The following is a 17,726-nucleotide window of genomic DNA, read 5'->3' as shown; positions in this document are numbered from 1 at the left end:
ATGACAGAGCATGCAAACATTGGTTTTCATTCTTAGGACAGTGAAAAGTCATTGAAGGCTTTAAAGCAGGCAGTGACTTAATCGTGTTTCTGTTTCACAGTGATCATTTTGGTTATGGTGTGGAGAATAGATTGGAGTGGGATAGTTAGGAAGCTTCAGTACTGGCCCTCATAGCTAGTATGAGCACAACTAATTAAGACAGTAGAGAGCAGTGGACATATCTGAGATACGTGGGTTAAGGTAGAATGAGCAGAATTTCATAACAGATTGGGTTTGTGAAGTGAGAGATGACTTTCAGATTTCTGGCTTGACCATGCATATGGTTCTGCTGGTTTTCAGTTATAGTTGATAGTCTGTTAAATTCATAAGGAAAATAATTCGTGTACTAGGTAATACTAGTCTTTTATGAATGATTTATGTTTAGATAATTTAAAGATATGAACAATACATATTTTATGCAAGAAGTTAATACCAAGATTTTTACCACATTTATAATAGTAGTGTGTGCAGCTTTTAGAGCTCACTTTTTACTTTGTCTTTACCTTTAAGAATATCAGATGAAGTAATGGAGATTTTGCTGGCCTTATGTATTATAAACTTTCACCAGTGATATTTTTGTTTTATTGCATTTGCATTTTGTTCTTATGATAATGGATTAATTGAAAAGTGATTTAAAAAATATGTTGCTATTTTCACTGTTTTAGAGATAAAGGAATTTAACGTTTAAAAATAAAATGTCAGAAACAGAGTTAGTGTTACAATTGAGCTAATCCGTCAGATTGAGGTTGCTGTCTAGAATAACTAACAAAAGAAGAAAAATAGAAAGTAAGAAAAATAGAATTAAGCCAATCCATAGTATTTCCCCAATTTATTTTCTAAATTGTGTGCAAAGTGTGCAATGAATGGTAGTGAAGTTAGGCCACTCATCTCAAGGTTAAATTTAGCTAGAAATTTAGAAAGGAAATATTTTGACCTCCAATTTAAATTTCCTAAATGTGGAGACATTTTAAAATATGGTCCTTACCATATATTCATGTTGCATGATTTAATCCTAGGGTATCTATTAAATAATTTTTTTCCTGTGGTTTTATTAAGTTTTAATTCTTTTTCCACAGTATATTAAATTGAAATCTTAGATGTTTGTTAGACTTCAATATTTGATTTGAACTTCTTGTTATCTAGAAGTGAAAGAATTTGATTGTCAAGATAAATATTTAAAATATTATACCATGGTCTTTTATAAAATTCAGAATAATAACGATATAATTACACCATATAACGAAGGTGATTCCATTACAGTCCAATGCAAAAAACAGTCTCTACTTATCGAGTTATTAAATTTATTTAGTTGTTTTTACACTTACATTTTGGCAACCATAATATATGTCATAAAATTATATAATAGAAATTGAGCAATTCCAGGCACAGATAAAAATAACGTAGCAAATATTTATTGAGGTCTTACTATGTGTCAGGCACTGTATTCTGTCAGATATTCCACACATTTTAATCTGAATAGTCATAGTGGTTCCATAATGATCACTTGACAGTGGAAGAAACAACTTAGTTAAGTAACTTGCTCAAAGTCACAAAGCTTGCAAGTGGTATAATTAGGTTTAAACAGGAAGTCTGAGTCTTGAGTCCTCACTCTTTACTACTCATTAGCTAGCTGATCATGACTGTAACAGATATAAAATGTGTAATTTAATGTCTCAAGACTTAGTCATCTCCTGTCTGTACTACAGCAGCCTCCTCACTGAATCTGTTGCTTCCATTTTGCCTCCTAGAGCAAACTCACCCAGAGAGATCTTTTAAAAAGCATCAATCATATCTTGTCTCCCACTTTCATGAAAATTACTTAAGTGGTGTGGTAGGTAGAATCATGCTCCTTTCCAAAAGATATTGGGCACTAATCCCTAGAAATTGTAAATGTTACCTTATTTGGAAAAAGGGTCTTTACAGATATAGTTAAGGATCTTGGGATCGGGAGATTATCCTGGATTATTGGGGTGGTGGTCTAAATGCCATCACATGTATCCTTATAAGAAGGCAGAGGAGAGTTGACACATACATGTAGAAGAATGCAATGTGAAGATGGAGGTAGAGATTGAAGTGATGTCGCCACAAGCCAAGGAATGATAGCAACCACCAAAAGCTGAAAGAAGCAAAAAGCAGATTCTACCTCAGAGCCTCTAGATGGAATGTGGCCTTGCCAACACTTTGATTTTGACCAGGTGATACTGATTTTGAAATTCTGGCCTCCAGACCTGTGAGAGAAGAAATAGCTGTTGTTTTAAGCCACTCAGTTTGTGGTAATTTGTTACAGCAGCCACAGGAAACTAATGAAAGTGACTTCCCATTTCAGATAAAATACGACCCCCTACCATGTTCTTAAATCACCCCCATCTACCTTTGTGACCTCATCATCTGCCAGTCTTTTCCCTTTCTTTCATAAGGGCAGGATATTTGTCAGTCTAGTTTCTCACTATACCCCCAGAACCTAGAATAGTGCCTGGCAGATAATAGGCAATCAAAAAAATTTTGTAAATGAGTGTTCATTGAACTTAACATTTAGAGACAATATAAATATCTACCTGAAAGACCAAGGGAACATTGGCCTGATCCACTGATGGCATTCTTGGGTGAGAAATAGGAACAGAATATGTTTGGAAATTTGACACATACATGTAGAATGGTATATAACGCTGATTTATGTTCGAGAGAGACTTTTTGGGGGTTTGGAGAGGATTCGGGCAATATATAATAAAGAAAGGATAAAAGGGACATAATCAATGTGAAATGTGATTTTCTTTTATTTCGGTGTGTGCCCATAGTCTCAGCTACTCTGGAGGCTGGGGCCTAGGAGTTTGAGGCTGCAGTGAATAGTTACTGACTGCACTCCAGCTAGGGCAGCATAGCAAGACCTTGCCTCTAAAAAACAAAAACAAAACAAAACGAAAAGAAATAATATGAAAAAAATAATAAATTTCTCCTAATATGATTATTTATTGTAGAATTTTATATCTCCTGTATATGGGTAGTTTGTTTTAAACATCTTATTCTAGAATTTTTACAGAAAGCATTTACTTTATAAATACATTTGTAAATACAAAGCTTAACTTTACTTTTTTAAAAGTCCTATTTCAAGTAGCATAGTTAAGTGGACAAACACAGATTGAGCATTCCTAATCCTCAAATCAAAAATCAAAATGCTCCAAAATTTGAAGCTTTTTGAGCATAAACATGGTGCTACAAGTAGAAAACTCCCCATCTGACCTCGTGTGATGAGGTGTAGTTAAAGTCAAAATGCAGTCAAAACTTAGTTGCATGCACAAAATTATTTAAAATATTGCATAAAATTACATTCAGCCTATGTGTATAAGATGTATATGAAACAAATGAATTTCATATTTAGACTTGGGTCCTATCCCCAAGATATTTCATTATGAATATGCAAATATTCCAAAATCCCAAAACATTCAAAATCTGAAACACTTCTGGTTACAGGCATTTGGGATAAGGGACACTCAAGCTGTAATAATGTGTGGAACACTGTAGGCCAGGCACTATGCTTAATGCTTTAGATATATCCTTAAAAAAATCCTCCTAACAGCTCCATGTAATGTATTTATACTCATTTTACAATTGGGAAAGTCTAGGCCTAAAAAATTCAGTGTTTATGAATATTTTGTTGGGAGATTTCTAGGAAGCATGAAAGTATGTAATTTATTCTTATAGTTCACCAAGAAAAAGAAATAGTCTTGACTAAAGGAATTAAAGAGCATAAACAAATGATACAGATTTCTTTCTTCTTTGGTTTGCAGCTAAGAAAACAGGCATCTGTCTTCCTCACTGAAGGTGATGTGTTTTGAGATAAGCATAATAAGCAGATTATGATGTTCCAGACCCTTACAGATAATAAAAAGCCCACAATATAGTGTTCTTTAGACAGGCTAAACATTTAGGGACACTGATAGGAAAGAATGTAAATAAGAAAGTGAAATAATTCCTATAATCTAAGGTTGATAGAAGATAATCATCAGGGTCAGAATTAAGAGGTCTTGTGGCTTAGGAAGCATAAAATTATATAACTTATTTTTTTATTTCACTCAGAAAAGTATTAATGAAAGGAATTAGAGATGAACAGATTGATACAAACTGTTCTATGGTTTACAGCTTAAAAAATAAAGGTACATTTAATGCTATGCATTTTGAGAATAATGTCTTTTATGCTTTTTCTTTTTACATATATATCTATTTGTATTTAAGGACAAAATAGATTGACATTACTAATTACTTCACAATAATAATTAAAGTTCTATGAAACATTTACTCAAAAACAAAGCAATCCATTTCACTTCCATTTAGGATATAGAAAGCTGCAAGAGAACATTACTTGCATTCTAGTAACAGTAGGTTATCCACAAAATCCACTCAGTCATAACTTCTTGAGCACATCAGAGTTGGTTACAAGGCAGCCAAGTGAGCTGAATTCACAAGAGTAACACACCCCTCTGAGGATAGATGGGACACAGGAACATTGACTTGGCAGAGCATAGGAGGAAGAGGTGCCCACCACATAAAGTAGTTAGCAGTATCAGCTAAGATTTTAACAAATTTTTAAAGGGATAAGGAGTCAAGACCCATCAGTGTGCTGTATTCAGGAAACCCATCTCACGTGCAGAGACACACATAGACTCAAAATAAAGGGATGGAGGAAGATGTACCAAGCAAATGGAAAACAAAGGCCGGGGTTGCAATCCTAGTCTCTGATAAAATAGACTTTAAACCAACAAAGATCAAAAGAGACAAAGAAGGCCATTACATAATGGTAAAGGGATCAATTCAACAAGAAGAGCTAACTATCCTAAATATATATGCACCCAACACGGGAGCACCCAGATTCATAAAGCAAGTCCTGAGTGACCTACAAAGAGACTTGAACTCCCACACAATAATAATGGGAGATTTTAACACTCCACTGTCAACATTAGATAGATCAACGAGACAGAAAGTTAACAAGGATACCCAGGAATTGAACTCAGCTCTGCACCAAGCAGACCTAATAGACATCTACAGAACTCTCCACCCCAAATCAACAGAATACACATTTTTTTCAGCACCACACCACACCTGTTCCAAAATTGACCACATAGTTGGAAGTAAAGCTCTCCTCAGCAAATGTAAAGGAACAGAAATTATAACAAACTGTCTCTCAGACCACAGTGCAATCAAACTAGAACTCAGGATTAAGAAACTCACTCAAAACTGCTGGCAGAGACACAACCAAAAAAGAGAATTTCAGACCAATATCCTTGATGAACATTGATGCAAAAATCCTCAATAAAATACTGGCAAACTGAATCCAGCAGTACATCAAAAAGCTTATCCACCATGATCAAGTGGGCTTCATCCCCAGGATGCAAGGCTGGTTCAACATATGCAAATCAATAAATGTAATCCAACATATAAACAGAACCAAGGACAAAAACCACATGATTATCTCAATAGATGCAGAAAAGGCCTTTGACAAAATTCAACAATGCTTCCTGCTAAAAACTCTCAATAAATTAGGTATCGATGGGACGTATCTCAAAATAATAAGAGCTATCTATGACAAACCCACAGCCAATATCATACTGAATGGGCAAAAACTGGAAGCATTCCCTTTGAAAACTGGCACAAGACAGGGATGCCCTCTCTCACCACTCCTATTCAATATAGTGCTGGAAGTTCTGGCCAGGGCAATCAGGCAGGAGAAGGAAATAAAGGGTATTCAATTAGGAAAAGAGGAAGTCAAACTGTCCCTGTTTGCAGATGATATGATTGTATATCTAGAAAACCCCATTGTCTCAGCCCAAAATCTCCTTAAGCTGATAAGCAACTTCAGCAAAGTCTCAGGATACAAAATCAATGTACAAAAATCACAAGCATTCTTGTACACCAATCACAGACAAACAGAGAGCCAAATCATGAGTGAACTCCCATTCACAATTGCTTCAAAGAGAATAAAATACCTAGGAATCCAACTTACAAGGGACGTGAAGGACCTCTTCAAGGAGAACTACAAACCACTATTCAATGAAATAAAAGGGGGTACAAACAAATGGAAGAACATTCCATGCTCGTGGGTTGGAAGAATCAATATCGTGAAAATGTCCATACTGCCCAAGGTAATTTATAGATTCAATGCCATCCCCATCAAGCTACCAATGACTTTCTTCACAGAATTGGAAAAAACTACTTTAAAGTTCATATGGAACCAAAAAAGAGCCTGCATTGCCAAGTCAATCCTAAGCCAAAAGAACAAAGCTGGAGGCATCATGCTACCTGACTTCAAACTATACTACAAGGCTACAGTAACCAAAACAGCATGGTACTGGTACCAAAACAGAGACATAGATCAATGGATCAGAACAGAGCCCTCAGAAATAATGCCACATATAAACTACAACTATCTGATCTTTGACAAACCTGACAAAAACAAGCAATGGGGAAAGGATTCCCTATTTAATAAATGGTGCTGGGAAAACTGGCTAGCCATATGTAGAAAGCTGAAACTGGATCCCTTCCTTATACCTTATAGAAAAATTAATTCAAGATGGATTAAAGACTTACATGTTAGACCTAAAACCATAAAAACCCTAGAAGAAAACCTAGGCAATACCATTCAGGACATAGGCATGGGCAAGGACTTCATGTCTAAAACATCAAAAGCAATGGCAACAAAAGCCAGAATTGACAAATGGGATCTAATTAAACTAAAGAGCTTCTGCACAGCAAAAGAAACTACCATCAGAGTGAACAGGCAACCTACAAAATGGGAGAAAATTTTCGCAACCTACTCATCTGACAAAGGGCTAATATCCAGAATCTACAATGAACTCAAACAAATTTACTAGAAAAAAACAACCCCATCAAAAAGTGGGCAAAGGACATGAACAGACACTTCTCAAAAGAAGACATTTATGCAGCCAAAAAACACAGGAAAAAATGCTCGTCATCACTGACCATCAGAGAAATGCAAATCAAAACCACAATGAGATACGATCTCACACCAGTTAGAATGGCCATCATTAAAAAGTCAGGAAACAACAGGTGCTGGAGAGGATGTGGAGAAATAGGAACACTTTTACACTGTTGGTGGGACTGTAAACTAGTTCAACCATAGTGGAAGTCAGTGTGGCGATTCCTCAGGGATCTAGAACTAGAAATACCATTTGACCCAGCCATCCCATTACTGGGTATATACCCAAAGGACTATAAATCATGCTGCTATAAAGACACATGCACACGTATATTTATTGCGGCACTATTCACAATAGCAAAGACTTGGAACCAACCCAAATGTCCAACAATGATAGACTGGATTAAGAAAATGTGGCACATATACACCCTATGCAGCCATAAAAAATGATGAGTTCATGTCCTTTGTAGGGACATGGATGAAACTGGAAACCATCATTCTCAGTAAACTATCACAAGGACAGAAAACCAAACACCGCATGTTCGCACTCATAGGTGGGAATTGAACAGTGAGAACACATGGACACAGGAAGGGGAACATCACACTCCGGGGACTGTTGTGGGGTGGGGGTAGTGGGGAGGGACAGCATTAGGAGATATACCTAATGCTGAATGATGAGTTAATGGGTGCAGTGCACCAACATGGCACATGGATACATATGTAACAAACCTGCACATTGTGCACGTGTACCCTAAAACTTATAATAATAATAATAAAAAAAGAAAAAAAGGGAGACTGTGGGCTTGTACAGTTTATGTGTTTAGGATAACTTGTAGCTTAGACACAGAGGAGCTTTGCATCCATTTGCAAGCTCTTTTTCATACGTCTCCACTGTTTGCTCTGTGAGAAAGAGTGGGGGACAAGGCAGGAGATTGGAGAGCATCTCCCTTGGTGATAAAGGTGTGATGGTGATGAGCTGTTGCTGAGGGACAGGAACCGACTCTGCCCATTTCCTGAAAACCTCCTTTATGAAGCAAAAGTCTAAGCTGTGTAGGGAGAAGCAATGAACTTTTCTGTTCTACAGCCCGGGTGAAGTGCCATTGCTTCGGTGGGTGTGGTAGGAGCAAAACCCACTTGCTTCTGGAAGAGAGGTAGAAAACCCTCACTCCTCCAGGACCATGCAAAGATCACCTATTTCTGGGAGAAAGGTGGGAGCATAAGCCTTTTGACACTAGGGGCTGGGTGTGGAAGGCAGGAGATGTTAGACCTATGACCCTGTACTGATAAAAAGCAGAGGTCTGCCACCAGTGAGGATAGGGCAAGAAACTTGACCCTGGCAAAGGTCCCCCTCCCGCACCCCAAGATACAAAGTTATAGGACAGGAACACTGAAAAAGTTACATTCCTGAGGCCCAGGCTCAAAGACCCCCTACCTAAGATGAGGCTACACCAAGATATCTGAGAATACTCTACATCCACCATTAGCCTAGTGTGTAGTAACAAGCAACAGTTGTCTACTACTGGAGAAGGGACAAGAGTGTGGAGAGAGACCCCCTGCTGAAAACTGAGGGTGGAGCAGGAACACTGAGGAAAACCCTTTGGCATCTGAGGCTGTACATTAAACAAAAGATAATAGTGGCCCACTATTGGAGGTTTGAAATCTGTGGTGCTGTGATTGCCATAGCAACAAAAATCCTCAAACCCAGCTCAACTGCTAACTAGACTGATTATTCAACCCCCTGTACTTAACAGCCTAGCAGAGGAGGAATGTTCATTTCTGAGCATAAATACTGTTGCCCCTATCGTCACTGAATATCCAGCATTCAACATTTCAAAATCAAAAATTTCTGGGCACACAAAATAAGAAAACTTACCAAAACATAAAACAACAACAGGTCTAGTGTCAGAGATGACCCAGATATTGGAAGTATTAGGGAATTTAAAGTAGCTATGATTTATATGGTAAAAAAAATCCACTGAAAAAACAACATGCCTGGATGTATAGGGCATTTCAACAGAGAGAGGATCTATAAAATAATCAAATGAAAATGCTAGAAATAGGCCAGGCGTGGTGGCTCACGCCTGTAATCCGAGCACTTTGGGAGGCTGAGGTGGGCGGATCACCTGAGGTCAGGAGTTTGAGACCAGCCTGACCAACATGGAGAAACCCCATCTCTAGTAAAAATATAAAATTAGCTGGGCGTGGTGGCATATCCCTGTAATCTCAGCTACTCAGGAGGCTGAGGCAGGAGAATCGCTTGAACCTGGGAGGCGGAGGTTGTGGTGAGCCGAGATTGTGCCATTGCACTCTAGCATAGGCAACAAGAGCAAAACACTGCCTCAAATGAAAAAAAAAATGCTAGAAATAAAAAAGATGATATCTAAGATGAAGCATTTCTTTAATGGGCTTATCAGGAGTTTGAACATGTCTGGTGAAAGAATCAGTGAACTTGAAAATAGAAATTATCCAAACTGAAACATAGAGATAGAAAAGAGTGAAAAATGAGAAGAGAACATCCAATGGCTTTGAGACAGCATAAAAAGATCTAATATATATGCGATCGACAACTCAGAATGAGAAAAGAGAAATGGGAAGGAAGAATTATTTAAAGAAATACTAGCCAGGACAAAGCATAGATCTAAGAAGACCAGAGGACTCCAAGCAGGATAAATGCGTGCACACGCACACACACATACACACCCTCACCCCTAGACACCGTGTGCACGCACACACACACACCCTAACCCCTAGACACCTCATAAACTGCTGAAAATAAAAAAAGGAATAATCTTGGAAGTAACCAGAGACAAAGGTGACAATTGAACAGGCTTCTGATCAGAAACTATGTAGTCTAGAGGACAAAAGAATATACATTAAAAGTACTGAAAGTGAAAAGCAAAAATTAAAAAGTCAACTGAAATATATACCCAGTTAAAAGACCTTTCGAGAGATAAAGTAGCTTTTTTAGATAAACAAATTGAGAGAATTAATTATATCAAATCTATACCACAAGAAATGGTAAAGGAAAATCTTTTTTTTTTTTTTTGAGATGGGTTTTCACTCTTGTTGCCCAGGCTGGAGTGCAATGGCACGATCTTGGCTCACTGCAACCTCTGTCTCCCGGGTTCAAGCGATTCTCCTGCCTCAGCTTCCCAAGTAGCTGGGAACAGGTGCAGGCGCCTGCTTCCATGCCCAGCTAATTTTTATATTTTTAGTAGAGACAAGGTTTCACCATGTTGGCCAGGTTGGTCTTGAACTCCTAACCTCAGGTGATCCGCCCCCCAAAAGCGCTGGGATTACAGATGTGAGTTACCGTGCCCAGCTGTAAAGGAAATTCTTTAGGTAAAAGTAATGTGATACCAGATGGAAATTGATTTACATGAATAAATGAAGAGCACTGGAAATGGTAAAAATTAGGGTAAATGTAAAGGAAATAACAATTCTACACAAATTCTTTCAGAAAATAGAGGAGGAGGTAAGAACTTCCTGATAAACTTTCAGGCCCAACATTACCCTGATGTATATATACTCATGAGCGTAGATGCAAACACCCAAAAATGAGAAATCAAATCCAACAATATATCAAAAGGATAATAATACATTATGACTAGTCAGGGTCTATCTCAGGAATTCAAGATTGTTTCAAAATTTAAAAACTAATCAGTATAAGTCTTATCAGAAGACTAAAAAAGGAACACCACCATCTAGTCATCTCAGTAGATTTAGAAAAAGTATATGACAAAATCCAACAACTATTTCTGGAAAAAAAAACTTAGCCAGGTGTGATGACACACACCTGTAATCCCAGCTATTAGGAGGCTGAGGCTGGAGGATCTCTTGAGCCCAACAGTTTTAGTCTAGGCAAGATAGTGAGACCTTGTCTTAAAACAAAATAAGGCCTGGCATGGTGGCTCACACCTGTAATCCTAGCACTTTGGGAGGCCGAGGCAGGTGGATCATGAAGTCAGGAGTTCGAGACCAGCCTGGCCAACATGGTGAAACCCCATCTCTACTAAAAATACAAAAATTAGCCGGGCATGGTGGCAAGTGTCTGTAATCCCAGCTACTTGGGAAGCTGAGGCAGGAGAATTGCTTGAACCCGGGAGGCAGAGGTTGCAGTGAGCCGAGATTGTGCCACTGCATTCCAGCCTGGGCGACAGAGTGAGACTCCATCTAATAAATAAATAAATAAATAAATAACCTCACAACTCAGTAAACTAGGAATAGATGGGAGCTTCCTCTGTGAGAAACCTACAGGTTCATTTAAAGGTGGAAGACTTTTTCCTAAGATCAGGAAAAGGCCAAAAGTGTCTGCTCTTACCACTTTTGTTTAACAGTATACTGGACATTCTAGCCAGTACAGTAAGGCAACAAAAAGAAAAGGCATTCACATTGCAGAGAAAGAAGTAAAGCTGTCTTTTTTTCTCAGATAACATTATCATATGTAGGAACCTACAAAAGAAAAATACTGGAACTTCCAAGCAAGTATAGAAAGGTTATGGGATATGAGATCGATATACAAAAATCAACTGTGTTTCTACAAACCAGCAACCAACAATTGGAAATTGAAGTTTTTCTTAAACTATCAAAATAGCATTAAAATATGTATACTTAGTGATAAATCTGGTAAATGTTACATAAGATCTATAAACTGAAGACTATAGAACATTTCTGAGAGGAAATAATGAGAGAACTAAGTGAACTGAAATATAGATCATATTCGTGGATCAGAAGACTCAATATTGTTAAGATGTCAGTTTGCCCCAGATCAATGCGTATGTTTAATGCAAAATAACCAAAATTCAAGTAGGTTCGGTTTTTGTAGGAAATGACAAACTAATTCTAAGATTCATATGAGAATGTAAAGGACCTAGAATAGCCAAAACAACTTTGAAAAATAGGAACAAAATTGGAGGACTTATATTACCTGATTTCAAGACATGATATATAGCCACAGCAATTAATACTGTATGATTGGTGTAAAGATAGATAAAGTAATCAATGAGATATAGAGAAAGTTTAAAAAACCTCACACCTACCCCACAAATTGTCAGTTTGTTTTTGACACAGGGGCAAAGGCAATTCATTATGGAGAGGATAGGCTTTTCAACAAATGATGATGCTCAGTTTGAAAAATAAATCCATACCTTGCTCCATATGCAAAAGATAAAATAGATCATAGACCTAAATGTTAAAGACTGAAATTATTAAAACTTCTAGAGAAAACCATAAGAGAAAATCTTTGTGATCTTGGGTTAGGTAAAAGTTTCTTACATATGACTCTAGAAGCATGATCCTTACAAGAAAAATTTGATAAATTAGATCTGTTCTTCAGAAGACACTATTAAGTGAATGAAAAGACAAGTCAGAATGGGAGAAAATATTTGTAAATCACATAGATGACAAAGGACTGTGTTCAGAATACATAAAGAACTCCTCAAAACACAATAATAAAACAACCCAATTTTTAGAAATACGGAAACATTTTTAAGATGCTTCACCAAAGAGCATTTGCAGATGGCCATTATACATAAGAAAAGATGTTCAACATCATTAGTCATTAGGAAAATGCAAGTAAATCTCCAACACTTGTTAAAATATCTGTACTAAAAATAACAAAAAAACAAACAAAAAACAGCAATTGACCATATGAAGTATTGCGGAAGACTGTAGAGCAACTCAAACTCCCTTACACTGTTGGTGGGAATGTAAAATGGTACAACTTTAGAAAACAGGTTCTCAAAAATTTAAACATACATCTACTATATTACTAAGCTGTTTAACTCCTAAGGATTAAGAGAAAATGAAGCATCTTTTCATATAAAGTCTTATACGTGAATGTTCATTGCAGCTTCACTTGCTATAGCTAAAACTGGAGACAACCCGAATATCAGTCAACTGTTGATGGATAAGTCAATTGTGGTATAACCATTCAATGATACAATACTTCACATATTCTGGTTATGTGTTGAAATTTCTTCTTCGACTCTGTGGCTTCTCCTGATGTTTTAGATTTTATTTTGTAAACAACATGATTGGGTTTTGTTTTTTAATCCAATCTCACACTGTATTTTAATTAGAATATTTTTCCCATTTACATTTAATGTAATTGCATGGGTCATCTTACAGTTTGCTTTTCTTTTTGCCAACTGCTCTATGTTTCTATTTCTCTTATTTATTTTATTTGAATTGATTAAGTAGTTTTATTATTTCACTTTCTCCCTCTTCTGTTAGCTTGGAAGTTACAGACTCTTTTACTTTTCTTGTGTTAGTGACCTTAGACATTACAAAAAGGACATATTATCAAAGTCAAATTTCATTGGTATTTTTACCCTCTTCCTAGATAATAAGAACCTTCCAGCTCTCTATTTAATCCTCTTCTGACTTACATGTTATTGTTGTTAGCTATTTTATTTATATATTTCACGTCTCCTAGATATTGTTGTTTTATCTAACCAATATCTATTTAGATTTACCCACATAGCTATCATTTTTTATTACCTATAGTATTTCCATTTGGAATCTTTTTTTTTTCTGCCTGAAGAACACCTTTTAGTATTCAGTACAAGTCTGCTGGTAACAAATTATCTTTGTTTTTGTCTGTTTGAAAATGTCTTCCACATGCATTTTAAATAGATGTTTTTATTAGCATAGGATTTTACACTGTATCTGTAGATTTCTAGAAATATGGAGACATATTTATGGCTTCTTGACTCTGGCTTATTTTCTTTGGCCAGTTTTGAAAAATTCTCAGATATCTTTTTACATGTGCCTCTGCCTAATCTTCTCTCTCTCCTCCTTCTAAGACTCCAATTTTATATATATTAGATCTTTTAATAGTATTTCCCTGTCCTTTATCTTCTTTTCTTTCTTTTCCATCCTTTTTTCTGTTTGTGATTCATCAGTGTTTTATTCTAATACACCTTCTGTCTCACTAATTCATCTGTATCTAACCTGATTTTTATTTTGATTATTGTATTTATCTAGTCTAGAATTTCCATTTAGCTCTTTAAAATCTGCCATTTTTTATATCTTAGAGAATTCTCTGTTGAAATCCTCAATTGTATCTTTTATCCTCTTGAACCATGTATGTATCATATAGCACTAGTACCTGGAGCTCCTTTTGGTATGTTTATATTGTGTATTATTTCTGCTTATTATCTTATCTCCTTATATGTATTGATATTATTGATTATGTGCTTGGTCTTGTATTTAACAAATTATTTGTAGAAATAGTTTGAGGCCTAGGATGATATCTTTCTCATGGAAGGAATATGTTTTCTTCTGGCACACACCTAACTGCACTAGCAATAGAGTCTTACTTAACCTGATTTCAGGTACTGGATGATTTGAAGCTGAGCTGTACTCCCCTGCAAAGAACAGTCTATTCAGGACTGCCCTTATTCCTACTGCAGAGGGGCTTACCAGGGACTCTGCAAGCCTGTCAGAGAAGTCACTTAGGCTCTCAGTCCTTCCCTCAAGACCCTCTTCTAGAATCAGCATATACCCCCAGGCCCAAAGCAGGCCCCAAATTACATGCTCACTTTTCTAGATATTTGTTGTCTCTTAGATCTTGGAAGGGTAATTTTTTACTACCTTGTTAGTTTCCATAGGCCTGTATGCAGATGATTTTTATGTTTTATTCAGCTTTAAAAATTATCCTTGCCAAGAGAGTTGATTAGAGTTACCTAGTCTGCCATTATTGAAAGAGGAAGTTCCCTTTCCTGTTATTATTCCTTCTTGATTTAATCTAAGAATGAGATTAACCCCAACGTTTCTATTTATATACCTGCATAGGTTCTCTGTGCACATATACCCCTCTACCATACCCTGTCACCATCTCCACATCCACACAGATCAACTGACTGTTTTCTAACAATATGTTAGAAGTAACTAAGAACCTAAAATTAAATATTTTGCCAAAACCCTTGTGATATAGTCCTTAATTTACACTTCTAGTTCTTAAGCTTCCTTATTTTGTTGGTGTGACATTACATGTATGAAGAGAAATAATTAGATGAAGGGCAAGATAAGGGGAGATAGGAAAGCAAACATTCCCAGCATTGAGAAGGAAAGAGAAGCATGCAGATTGAATGCAGATTCACTGAGAGAAAATCAGTGTGCCTAGAGCATGAAGCAAGAGGAGTTGCTGAGACAGTGAAAAAGCCCAAATTATGCAGATCCTTAGGTGCATTATGCAAGAGAATATTCAAATTATAGTTTTAAATGCTTTGAAATCTCTTGCTGACTGTAAAGTCGAAAATGAATCAGAAAAGAGTGATGTAGGATGGAATGGAAGGGATGTAGTGGGTGAGGATCACTTGGAATCTGTTACCCTTACCTAAGCAAACCTTCAAAATAGCTTGGACTAGGGTGGAAGTAGCCTGGTTGGAGAGGTGGATGGATTAAAGAGATAGACAACAAAACAAAACCAGGACTATATGAGCAATAAAAAACCAAGAGCATCAAGGATAACTCCTGAAATCCTGGTTTGTAAACCAGGTGGGTAACAGTGGCACACACTAAGATGGGAGACTAGAGAAAGCCCACATTAGGACAAGAGACTGGAGGAGGCCCAGGTGTTAGAGGAAATACCATGAGCTCAATTTTGGACTTGTTACCTTTGCGATACCTTTGAGACATCCGAAGTAGAGTTTGCAGAGAGTTGTATATACGGATGTGATACTCTGAACAGGTCTGCCTGTTCAGAGTATAAAAAAGTAAAATTTATACAGATTACATTTAAAGTCATTTGTGTGGAGGAGATTGTCTACAGAGAAAATGAAGACCAAAAGTGGAGAACTGCTATTGGAAACATAATTTTACACCAAGAAAATAAGGAAGCTTAAGAACTAGAAGTGTAAATTAAGTACATATATCACAAGGGTTTTGGCAAAATATTTAATTTTAGGTTCTTGATTACTTCTAACATATTGTTGGAAAGCAATCAGTTGATCTGTGTGGATGTGGAGATGGTGACAGGGTATGGTAGAGGGGTATATGTGCACAGAGAACCTATGCAGGTACATAAATAGAAACGTTGGGGTTAATCTCATTCTTAGATTAAATCAAGAAGGAATAATAACAGGAAAGGGAACTTCCTCTTTCAATAAAGGCAGACTAGAAATTCTAATCAACTCTCTTGGCAAAGATAACTTTTACAGCTGAACAAAACATAAAAATCATCTGCATACAGGCCTATGGAAACTAACAGGGTAGTAAAAAATTATCCTTCCAAGATCTAAGAGACAACAAATATCCAGAAAAACGAGCATGTAATTTGGGGCCTGCTTTGGGCCTGGGGGTATTTGCTGATTCTAGAAGGGGGTCTTGAGGGACTGAGAGCCTAAGTGACTTCTCTGACAGGCTTGCAGAGTCCCTGGTAAGCCCCTCTGCAGTAGGAATAAGGGCAGTCCTGAATAGACTGTTCTTTGCAGGGGAGTACAGCTCAGCTTCAAATCATCCAGTACCTGAAATCAGGTTAAGTAAGACTCTACTGCCAGTGCAGTTAGGTGTCTGTACGTTGTTAGTCCTGCTCATTGCTGGGTCTCTAGGTCTCTAGCACCTCACAGCACAGTGCCTTGAACGTAACTGAGCATTTGAATGAGCATATATAGTCAACAGGAATCACTCAAAGGTAAAGATCCTTATCTTTGACTTCTTTCCAATTTCCCAGAATACATAGTATGATGCTGGGACTTGAATGAAATTAAAATGGTTATTATCTTCAGAATTAGATTTTCTTTGGACTGCTTTTGAGAGAGATTAGGATAGAAGGTGAAAGTATTATGGCTGACTTGGGGGAAAAAAAGCCCTGTTTCCTCTTGCTTATAGATATTTGCTAGACTTTCCATGGCTGCTTTTTTTCTAAGAGAACTGTGTATAATTTTTGGAAAAAATATTGAATTAATTAAATATTGCTACAGTGAATCATTTGGAAGGAATGGTTCTTTATAGCTGTCACATCCATTAAAAAGATATTTCTTTGAAAAGCACATCCTTTCTTTGCAAAGTTTTGAATTGCTGCTTATTTACATTTTAAGCCTAAATTATGAAATTCCTGTGATTCTAATTTGTTATGTTTAAAAATGACTTAGCAGAGTACTGCAACTGGAAGGCTCAGATGTAAAACCGTGGTCTTTAAATTGATTTGTTTGTTTTGATGTTCTTATGATTTGCATGGCAGCATATTTTATTGTATATTTACAATAGTCATATGATACTTACTATTGGTATTTCCTTTATGGAAAGAGTTCTTAAGGATATTTTATGTGTACCTCCTCATGAACCTTGCTAATCACTGAAATACAGACTTAGGAATGGTAAAACATATCTCCTTTTGTTATTTGTGTTTATTGTCTTCACTTCATTTTTCCCTCTCAGATTTTGATTTTCAGTGATCTCATCTAGTCCTTTACACCCTTTATTTTAGTGGTGGAATGTGGCAATCAGGGATAGGGAAAATACTGAGGTATAATCATTAAAGGTATCTTAGAACCTGGCATATTTCAATTATTCATATTTAACCTATTTGATAGTCTTTTATAAATATCATGATTTTATAATGAAGAGGGCTGTTACACTATTATGTTACTTACTAAAAACTCCCACGTTTATGATCTGTAATACCCCAGATATTTTATATGTCCCAGATCTTCAGTATTTTAATATAGAAGTCCCTATTATTTAATTTCAAAATAATCAATGCTATCTCTAAAAATACACAGATAGTTTGTAATTTTAGAGTTCCTTTACCTTT

General features: G+C 36.6%; 1 protein-coding gene across 5 annotated transcripts in view; it reads left to right on the top strand.

The window, feature by feature from the left end:
• PPP4R4 (protein phosphatase 4 regulatory subunit 4) overlaps positions 1 to 17,726 on the top strand; it is a 119,733-nt gene that overhangs the window by 37,541 nt on the left and 64,466 nt on the right. The gene's annotated exons all lie outside the window — the stretch shown is intronic.

Source organism: Hylobates moloch, unplaced genomic scaffold, assembly GCF_009828535.3.
Source record: "Hylobates moloch isolate HMO894 unplaced genomic scaffold, HMol_V3 SCAFFOLD_16, whole genome shotgun sequence".
Lineage (NCBI taxonomy): Eukaryota > Metazoa > Chordata > Mammalia > Primates > Hylobatidae > Hylobates > Hylobates moloch.
Note: the sequence above shows the minus strand (reverse complement) of the source record. Positions and strands in the feature narration are given on the sequence as shown.